We start from the raw sequence: 11,347 nt of genomic DNA, 5'->3' as shown, positions 1-11,347 counted from the left end.
ACGAACTAGGGAAAAGTCTCATTTTATGGTAATCGGTTACATCACCACTTTGCAACGTGAATCGCCCTATGTGTTCTAGAGTAGACACCTCTCCCAGACCAGTAAACAGTGAGAATTCTGGCACTTTATAACCTCTAGGCTATGGATACGTCTTTAGTTGTTTGGCCATATTGTCATAGTGTGCATTTCCATTTTGTGTAAATCTTTCCATATTATGAATACTTCGAAGATTTACCTGTTCAACGACGTCTTGTGTGAGTTCTCCAAGCAATGCGCGCATGGTCCGAGGACTCAGCTCCGTCATTGGTTCGTAACGACTGTTACTGCTCTGATTTTGTCCATCTGTTTGTGGAGAGGCATGCTGCTCCTCATATCTCTCGATTACAGACTGGATTCCTCCTTGACTTGCTCCATCCTTGTCGGATCTCTGAGGCATATTGTTTCACCTTTTTGTACTTTCAACACCTAACACCACTTGTCCCACTGGGCGTGCCAAATTGTTTCGCGCGGGTTAACTCGCTAACAATTAAAGGGGATCAGACGATTGTGTAAGGGATGAAACCTCTTGAGACAAAGTCCCAAAAAGGGGTGTTCTTTTATTGGCGATGAACTTTACAATTGGAAACGAAAAAACAACGTGCCTCCAAGGGGCGCAAGCACACGAGTTACAGAAAGGAAAGTGTTTAAGTCTAAAAGCTAAGGAAATGAAAATTACATATTCTCTTGTTCGAGAGTTTTGGATTCGGTCCTTTGCTTCTACGCCTTTTCTCCCTTTTATACCTCATAGACGATCTCTTTGTGATTAACTACTCTGAAAACTGCTTGATCGTCCTATAACTACCCACTTTCTTTGTAGTGGCCATTTTGTCATGAAACCGCCTTTTAACTGCTGCCATTATCTTTCATCGTCCAACTGCCTTCGATTGACTTCCTTGAGTTGTGGAACGTGATAAGGCTGCTTTAACAACTGCCTTGATAACTGCATTCCTTGATAATTACGATGCGTTATGTTTGTTGACACCTTAGGCGACTTGAAGATTTGGGCGAGAGTAGAATAACAGCTCTGGGCGACCGTATGACACCCGTTCGTTCAGATTCTGAGCGACTTGCAAACTTGGGCGATGGCATTACCGCATTCTTGGGCCTCTTGTTTGGGCCTTCACCTTGACTCGTTTGATTGAACTTCATTCTTTGGGCTGTCTGTTTTGGGGATTCTCCAATTGGGCTTTACTCCTTGGGCTGTTCGACTTGGGCTGAATTTTTATGTGTCAACACATATTAATCCATTTTAACATATATATATCTAACCATTACAAAGCATCTTTTCTTTCATTTCTTTGGAGAGAAGTCGAGAAGAATGGAGAGAGAAAAGAGAGAGGGGAAAAAAAAAGGGAAGAAGAAAAAGAATTTTTTTTTTTTTTTTTGTCAATGTGTTAGGAATTAAGTGGTCTACATTATTAAGCTTGAATTCCTCAATTTTGAAAGGTAAGTGAAAAGTTATTTATTGAAAGGTTATGTTTAATTTTATAGTTGTTAGATTTTTAGACTAAATTCAATTTTATTAAAGGGGTTAAGTGTAATAAATTATGAAATTGAGTAAGATGAAAGAAAAACTAGTTTTAGTTATTAAAGAGACTGTAGAAATCGTCCAAACGTGAAATGATTAAGTTTGGGCATTACCTATTTAATTATTGAAATTTCTTAAAATAATTAATTGTTGATTTAAAAATTATATCATATTTCAGGCGGCGATATTGACATCGGGACAGCTTACCAACGAGTTAATTTTTAGAACATAGTACTGTGAGTAGAAAAATATAAATATTTTTAAAATATTTATAAATTAAGTTTATTGTTAAAGTATGTACAATTATATGCAATTATGTGTTCGAATTACATGGTTATTGTGGAAATATCTTTTATTATGATACATGTGAGATTTCAAAGATTATATACGGTACATTGTGAATTCGAATATGAGACATGATTTTGAGATCGACCAGAAAGGTACCCGTGATTATATACTTCTTCTAGTTCACAGAGGGGCCTTGGCCGTATTCTATCCTACACGGAGGGTCTTGACCTGACATTGGTCTCGATCGTGTACATATAGCTCACAGAGGAGCTTTGGCCGTATTCTAAAATTGATTATGAGAGGTCTTCGAGATCGACTTTCGTTTACGGAGGGGCCAAAGGCCCGTAGCTAAAGTTTTTAGCCCGAGGGGCGAATTATATATTTCAGTCAGAGGGTACATTTTTTGTGAATTTTTCAGTACGAAGTAATTGTTTTGGGCCCATCGCATTATATTTTACATAAGCATTTGATTTTGGCGCATTTTTTTTAAATAACTCATAGTCCGCCTTGGTGATAGATTTGACATCTAGTCAGCATCTATCATCGGCGCACGTCACGTTTCGAGTCCACTAGGGTGATTCGGGACGGGTCATGTCAAAGTGGTATCAGAGCATGGTTTTGAAAATTTTTATGGTTCATGCATGTTCAATGGATATGAACACATGTCGCGGTGTGAAGAACAAAATTTGTGTGGGCATAGAAATGTCAAAAGTTTTGCAATTAGGAAATTCTGAGGAAATATTTGCTCTTATATTTAAAGATGATGAGTAATTGATTCACGATAATGATTTATGGTAATGGATCATGTTAAGGTTAGAAAGCGTTCTGAAGTAAAATTATGAATTATGAATTATATGATAGATTGTTGAAGATGCATGATTAAAACATGATTTGGAGTTGGTTTTATTGGGATTATGTCATCACATTGCGAGAAATATCAATACTTATCAATCATTAGAGTTTTAAGGTATATTTTATTAGAAATGGTGGAAATGGAAATTATGTATATATTATTATTCGGTGATATATAATTAAAGGAAAAGAACACCATATTGAACTATCTCAATTGTTTTGTTGAGGATAACTAGAATTTTAGAAAATCATGAACAATTGAATTTTTGGAGATATTGTCAATTTAGAATGGAGACAGTTACCCTCAAATATTTTTGTTTGAGGATTCCAAATACACGAAATGGAGGCAAAATAGTATTTAAATCATTGTGGATATATTGATTAAGGTTACGAGATTATTTTTGACTGATATAGTCAGTTAATAGGATAGACTTATAAAATTATATATAGACAATATTGTTAATTACACAGTGGAATTGTAGTATTTATCTTTGGTTAGTTATAAGAAGTTATGTAATTGAGTTACATTGTGCATCTTCTTTTGATAGAATGTCAAACACTATGAAGATGAGTTCAAAAGAGAGGCTATCAATTATAGTTTGTTAATAAAATGGTACTCGGATAATTATTTATTTTGCACTGAATTGACATATAAGAGCTAGACACAAGTGACTATAATTGAGGTCATATATAATATTGAAACATTCTAAGAACATATGACGAAATGGGCGAAAGAATGTTGTTTGATCTTAAGATGTAACCATTGTTATTGAAAAAGAGTTTGATTAGAGAATAGTTTAAATTAGGACGTAAGGTGAAGATTTGGAGAACATGAAAAGTAGTATTTTGAACTTCATATTACAAAAATAATTGAGTTTTCCTAAGATTTTGGGAAAAAAAAAGAAAATAAGATAAGTCTATCATATATTGGCTTTTAGGAAGTTATTAAAGGTATGATAGGAAAGATTTGAGAATAAAAGTTTATTGGAGTGATCATTCAATAGATGAGGCACTATGGCAAGTGAGGATCAAATGTGTTCTTTATATATATTACATGTGCGAATCTTAACTAATATGATTTCGAGGACGAAATTTTTTTAAAGGGGGTAAGATTGTTATAACCCATTCATTCAGAGTCAAATGCAAGATTATATATTCAAAGTCAAGGGTTCCACTAGTCAAAGCCAAATGGGGACTTAAATGAAATAAATCATTTTATTGTGGCTTATTTTATAATGAAAAATCTTTTGAGGGTTTAAGATAGGTAAAATTTAAGTTGGGGATTTACGTTCTTTTCTTCGTCTCTTTTCCACTTTTTGTTTCCATATATATATATATATGTTCACCACCCCCTCCCCCACGGACGCCACCTCCCGCGTTGGCATGGCGTTTCTTTATAAATTCTAACGTGAAACCTGCAGCAAACATTTCGAAAATTTCCATTTGAAGCTCCTCTGTATCCGGGGAAAAAAAAAAAAAAAAAAAAAAAAAAAAAAAAAAAAACGGTGGAAAGAAAGAAAAGAAAAAAGAGGGTCAAAGGCGGTGAATGGTATCTCTATCCAATTCACATACATATTAATCCATTTTAACACATATATATAAATCTAACCATTACAAAGCATCTTTTTTTTCATTTCTTTGGAGAGAAGTCGAGAAGAATGGAGAGAGAAAAGGGAACGGGAAAAAAAAAGGGGAAGAAGAAGAAGAAGAAAAAAAAAAAACTTTTGCCAATGTGTTAGGAATTAAGTGGTCTATATTATTAAGTTTGAATTCCTCAATTTTGAAAGGTAAGTAAAAAGTTATTTATTTAAAGGTTATGTTTAATTTTATAGTTGTTAGATTTTTATAATAAATTCAATTTTATTGAAAGGGTTAAGTGTAATAAACTATGAAATTGAGTAAGATGAAAGAAAAAATAGTTTTAGTTATTGAACAGATTGTAGAAATCGCTCCAACTTGAAATGATTAAATTTGGGCATTGCCTATTTAATTATTGAAATTTCTTAAAATAATTAATTGTTGATTTAAAAATTATATCATATTTCAGGCGGTGATATTGACATCGGGATAGCTTACCAACGAGTTAATTTTTCGAACATGGTACTGTGAGTGGAAAAATATAAATATTTTTAAAATATTTATAAATTAAGTTTATTGTTAAAGTATGTACAATTATATGCAATTATGTGTTCGAATTACATGGTTATTATGGAAATATCTTTTATTATGATACATGTGAGATTTCAAAGATTATATACGGTACATTGAGAATTGGAATATGAGACATGATTTTGAGATCGACCAGAAAATTACCAGTGATTATATACTTCTTTTAGTTCACAGAGGGGCTTTGGCCGTGTTCTATCCTACACGGAGGGTCTTGACCTGACATTGGTCTCGATCGTGTACATATAGTTCACAGAGGAGCCTTGGCCGTGTTCTAGAATTGATTATGAGAGGTCTTCGAGATCGGCTTTCGTTCACGGAGGGACCAAAGACCCGTGGCGAAAGTTTTTAGCCCGAGGGGGATTATATATTTCAGTCAGAGGGTACATTTTTTTTTGTGAATTTTTCAGCACGAAGTAAATGTTTTGGGCCCATCGCATTATATTTTACATAAGCATTTGATTTTGGCGCATTTTTTTAAATAAATCATAGTCAGTCTTAGTGATAGATTTGACATCTAGTCAGCATCTATCATCAGCGCACGTCACGTTTCGGGTCCATTAGAGTGATTCGAGACTGGTCGTGTCATAAATTATACTATTTGTATGACAAGTTAAAATAATATAATGGTCACAACTTCGTGTTGAAATTGTCTCTACTGTTGTATGCAACTTTTGATTCATGAATATTTTCATTTTGTTTCTACAAGTGATACATTTATGATTTTAATCGACATGTCCCACCTCTTCATGTCCTATTTTTCAGATAGTTACGTGTAAATGCGCCTATGCAATGAGTGTTACGTTCATAAGGGTGCTTTATAGTTTGTGGATATACCTTCCACCCTTTCGGGATGGAGAAGCCGGCGTACATAAAGTCAGTAATGGCCTCTCTAAAATTTCCTTGAAGTGGAGGCCCCAGTCTCGTTACCTCACTAGCCACATTCCATAAAAACTTCATCTTTTGAATATCATCCCAACATAGGAGCTTTCCTGGTCGTTTCCCTCTGCAATCTCCCTTTGCTCTATACATACAATTTAACATAAATAAATGTATCCCGCCTTTGACGGCTCAAGTTTGTACGTATCATTGAAAAATGGAAATATGCACACTACAGGTCTAATTCGATGAAATATTAGTCAAGTATGCAAACGAGGAGCATGATGAAGACTAAATGTAAATAAATAAATTTGTAAATATGTCAAATTCAAATAGCTTAAAAACGGGTGAATTTCCTTTCAGAACACCATTGTAAATTTCTGGAAGCTCGGCAAGTTATTTCATGATGAAAGTAATAGCAGCACCTGCAGTGTCATGGCCACCGATAAGCAAACCAATTATCTGATCAGCAATATCCAAATCAGTCATAAACTGATCGTTTTCATCTGTGGTCGTTAGCATATGGGATAAAATGTCCTGAATATACATTGATTTTTTCTCTATCAGCTCAATTTTGCGTTGAGAGCTCATTTCTGATCAAATTTGCAGCTTTTATTGTACGATTAAAAGGAGTACCAGGTAAGTTTATGGGTATGGATAAAATTCTAGCAACCAAAACATGAAATGGCTTCTCAAATTTTACAATGTGTTTGGGATCATCAATGCTCAAGTACAATTTACAAGCCACTGCAAAAGTATACTGTTTTGCAAGAGGTAAAACAGTGATTTCTTTGTTGCAATCCCGGTTGATTTTGAGATGATCTCGAGCAATGTAGTCCATAATTCCCACATTGTTGGGTTTTTGATATCCAATAAATTCTGGGCTATGATATTAACGTGGGTTAATATTATTTCATAAGCATAGACCGATGAATGAAATAAGTCTAACAACCAAGTCCATGAGCTACACTCTGCCCAATTGTATTCCTTATGGATGGCTTGAATCTTGGTCCGTTTACCCCTTTAATGGTCCAACTTAAAGCCTAACCCTAGAGTATATATTTGGCTAACCCTAGCCACTTTCATATGATGATTGTGTGATTTTGAGTGAAGAAAGAGTGAATCCCGGCTGCCGCCCTTTGTGTGAGAAAAAAGGTGTTCAGAAGTGTTCAGAACGCTTGTATAACGTGTGCAATTGGTGGTTTCTTCATAGTATACCATAGTGGTGTCTTCTTCTAGCCTTTGTGGCCACAAATCATCATCCTTTCTTGTCCTACGTAGGTAAGATTGAATAGCAACCAAGGTGAATTAATTGGTTGTGGTTTGGAGCCGATTGGACTGGTTGTTGGTTGAGAAAGGTACGTTGGACTAAGCCCGAAAATCACCGATTTAAAGATCGTTCAAGAGTGTTTCCGCAACAATTGGTATCAGAGCTTCAAGGTGAAGGCTTTGGCTCGTGAAATCTACTAGAAATCATCCAGAAAATCGGTAGAAACGCAGTAGAAATCAGATTGAAGAAGCTGTCCAAAAACTATTAAAATCAGTCTCCGTTTTTCGCATTTTCTGATCAATCCAGAAGGAGTTTGGGGAAATGGAGGCCACTGGTGTGACATGCAGGAGGAGGCGAACATTGCAGGTTGGCGCGTGTCTGTCGAAGGTGGCGCGTGGGGTGGCGCGTGAGGCCCACGCTCAGAGGAAAGAAGTCGCGCTTGAGGGCGCGTGAAGTATTTTCTGGTGACGGTCCCTTCATGCAGTTTGTTTCTTATATTATTTTTGACATTTTTCGTGTTGAAAGTTTTCTGTTTCAGGGTACGCAGAAGAATCTGGACAGCGTTGTTCTTCGGCCGTTCGGGACTCGATCGTGATTTTTTTGTTGCTGCAGTTTCCAGAAACTTTAGGATGAATAGTGGTGGTTCTAAAGTGATAAATTTGCAACTCTCATAATTTATAGACTCAGATAGGTCTGCTCTGGTATATTGGCTTAACTTAGTTTAAATTTCAGTATTAGCAGATCATCGTGTGGGGTGATCGTTAGGATTGGGGGTTGTCATTGCTTGTGCTAGAAAATTTAGGAATTATTTGCTCTATTTTTGAAGTGTTGAGTTTTGATTGCAAGTTGGTAGTTGATTCTGTGCTTTACCTGTCATATAGTCACTGTGTGAGACTTGTTGCATGGAAATTCGAATTTTTGTTTACATACCTTCATGTTACATTGATTATCCTGTTAGAACACTTGGACTTGACCCGTTCAAGAATTTCCTTGATCTAAGATCGTGAATCTTACAAAATCCTGGAAATCTAGAACGGTGTATATTGCGACCGTAGGATAACTTTGTGTGACCTATCTGTGCTTTTAGTTGTTCTAATTTTTTAAAAATGTCTTCACACTTTGAAGTTGGAATTTTTAATGGGAAAGGGGATTTTTCAATTTGGCAACAAAAGATGAAGGGTATTTTGGTCCAACAAAAAATTTCAAAGGCCATAGATGGCAAATTTCCTGTAAATTTAACAGAAGTACAAAAAGAAGAGTATGATGAACTTGCATACACTTCAATTATTTTACACCTGTCTTATATTGTTTTGAGAAAAGTAGGAAAATTGGATTTTACAAAACAACTTTGGGAAAAGTCGGAGGACTTATATTTGCTTAAGTCAACTCCTAATAAATTGTACTTGCTTGAAAGTTTTTTCAACTTTAAAATGAATCCTTCAAAGGATCTTGATGACAATCTGGATGTCTTTAACTAGTTAGTTCAAGACATCATTAATTGTGATGAAGAGGTATCTGAAACATATAAAGCTATTATCCTACTTAATTCCATTCCTGAGTCATATAAAGAGGTTAAGAATGCAATTAAGTACGGTATGGATACCTTAACACCCGAGATTGTCATAGACTCACTTAAGAGTAAGGAGATGGAGATTAAGGCTAAAAAAGAGGATAAGAGGAGTGGTGAGTTACATATGATGAGGAGTAAGATGAAGTTTAAGCAAATAAATTTGGGTAGAACTCAAGACAATAGTGATTTGAGTAGTGACTCGAGTGACGAGGGTAGTAAGAAGAAGGGCAAGGGACGAGATAAGTCTAGTGGTAGAAGGTGTTACAGTTGTGGTAAGTCTGGGCACCTTGTTAGGGACTGTCCCAAGAAGAAAAATAAGCTGAAGGGTAATATGAGAGGTGAGACGAATTTGGTTGAGGGGTCGAGTTATGACCCCAGTGAGGTTTATTAAGTATAAACCTAGTCACTGCATATGCATCTGTGTGTAATCCTTTCGCATATGCGTGATTGTCTAAATTTTGTTGCATGCTTATCTGCTACATTTCAATGTATTTGATATGTGCATTTGCATGAATTTGAGACATTAGGATTACTTGGTGTAATTGCTTGTATGCATAGTGGGTTAGGATGCATTAGCAGTGTGTTGTATGTCTTTTGGTGAGGTGGAGTATAGATGCCTAGGGGTACATGGTGGTTTGTACCAGGGATGTGGAGTGTGACATTTGGATCACGAGTGGAAATGTGATCAAATGTCTAGGATCCTTTATATGGAAAGAGACCCTGATCAGGTGGAGTGTGAGAGAGGCACTTCTATCACTTCTGTTAGGTGGAGACCCATTATTCACGTAGGTTGGGAGAACTGATGTGGAGATAGAGGATTATCTCGTGGACTTAGGATCAATTGTGACTTACCAGTTAGACATGAGTTGAGTGATCTGTCTAGTGAGCTTGGTGGGCAATGAGAGGAGATATGTGTTCTCGAGGTGTGAGCAACACGGAATGGGATAGGATAAGTGTGGTGAGATCTTTTCTTAGGGTCATTTATGCATGTGTTGCATATGTGGTTGACCGTGGTTTGATTGACTTGGTGTTAATCTCTGGTTTTATGTGAATGTGTTTCTGAAAAGATCTGTGTGTGTTATCCTATAGTATATCTTCATCGCATGTGTATTTGCTCTTGATTGTTTACTGTTAAATATTTGCTTCTACTTTGGTATTTTTGACCTTAGCCCCAGTGAGTACATGGAGCAGGTATAGTATATATTTCAAGTTGGAAACACGAGGTAAGGTCTGTGATCCGATTTTATTGGCTACCTTGATTATGCAAGTATTAACTGTGTGTTTTGATTGCTTGCAGATTTATTGGGCATCAAGGTAGAGATTTGTTGGGTTTTTGATACCTAATAAATCCTGGGCTATGATGTTAACGTAGGTTAATATTATTTCATAGGCATAGGCCGATGAATGAAATAAGTCCAACAACCAAATCCATGAGCTACACCCAATCCAATTGTATTCCTTATGGATGGCTTGAATCTTGCCCCGTTTACCCCTTTAATGGCCCAACTTAAAGCCTAACCTTAGAGTATATATTTGACTATAACCCTAGCCACTTTCATATGATGATTGTGTGATTTTGAGAGATGCCCCCCTTTGTGTGAGAAAAAAGGTGTCCAAAAGTGTCCAGAACGCTTGTATAACGTGTGCAATTGGTGGTTCCTTCATAGTATACCTTAGTGGTGTCTTCTCCTAGCCTTTGTGGCCAAAAATCATCATCATTTCTTGTCCTACGTAGGTAAGATTGAATAGCAACCAAGGTGAATCAATTGATTGTGGTTTGGAGCCGATTGGATTGATTGTTGGTTGAGAAAGGTGCGTTGGACCGAGCCCAGAAATCACCGATTTGAAGATCTTTCAAGAGAGCTTCCGCAACAATCATAATTCTGGAATGCATCAAGTTTTAAAAAACCCAGCAGGAGTTTAAACATTTTAATTGATTCTTCTTTTGTTGAGGTTTGTAGAGTAGTAGGGAAAATTTTCTCAACATTTCTTGGCCACTAGGAAGTGACAAGCTTATTTTCATTGGAAAATAAGAACTTATTTCCAACAGATCCACAAAGAACTGCTATTTTTTCACTAAGTAATGATGTTTTGAATATATCAGGTGAAAATTTATTCATTCTTTCGTCGAAAAACTTTTTTGGGGTTCCTTTCCGTCCCATTGACAGAAATTCCAGGGTTTCTCCTACGATAGGCCAGTCTGTTTTCCCTGAAGGAACTTTGGTATTGCCATTGGTGATTTTTTAGGTCTTGAGAAAAGTATTTTGTGAGAGAGAGAGAGAGAGAGAGAGAGAGAGAGAGAGAGAGTTAGGAGGAGGATAATAGAAAGGAGCAAGAGTTCCATGTCACTATCCTGCTTTGATCGATTGGGTCTGATACTAATTGTGGGATTAGTATAGAAGAAACCCCACAAAGGATTCATTATATAGATCAAGAAATGCTTATATCACTAGCGACACAGTTGAAATGTAGTTTGTACTCGATTCAACTCTGCGGAACAATACCAAAAATAAGATTTTCTTATGTCTTCTTTAATATTGTTTGCTACTGTGCAATCACGAAAATAGCTAGGATCCTGGAGGACTAATTAACTACTGAGAAATTTTTCATGCACAAAATTTAAAAAAGTTGTACAAACAAAAATTTCTCAAATTTCAATGAGACCAGTGGCCCTACCTCCCTCCGCCACCATATGCAGTCTGACCTACCATCTCTGTGACACACCCCACTTTGAGTAACGCTAGTGGACCAGCCA

The 11,347-nt window shown here is 36.3% G+C and overlaps 1 pseudogene; it reads right to left on the bottom strand.

The window, feature by feature from the left end:
- Positions 1-10,936, bottom strand: part of LOC111365528 — a 25,187-nt pseudogene extending 14,251 nt beyond the window's left edge.
- Between the last annotated feature and the right edge of the window lie 411 nt (positions 10,937-11,347).

Source organism: Olea europaea, chromosome 17 (assembly GCF_002742605.1).
Source record: "Olea europaea var. sylvestris chromosome 17, O_europaea_v1, whole genome shotgun sequence".
Lineage (NCBI taxonomy): Eukaryota > Viridiplantae > Streptophyta > Magnoliopsida > Lamiales > Oleaceae > Olea > Olea europaea.
This window is presented reverse-complemented; position numbering and strand designations above follow the sequence as displayed.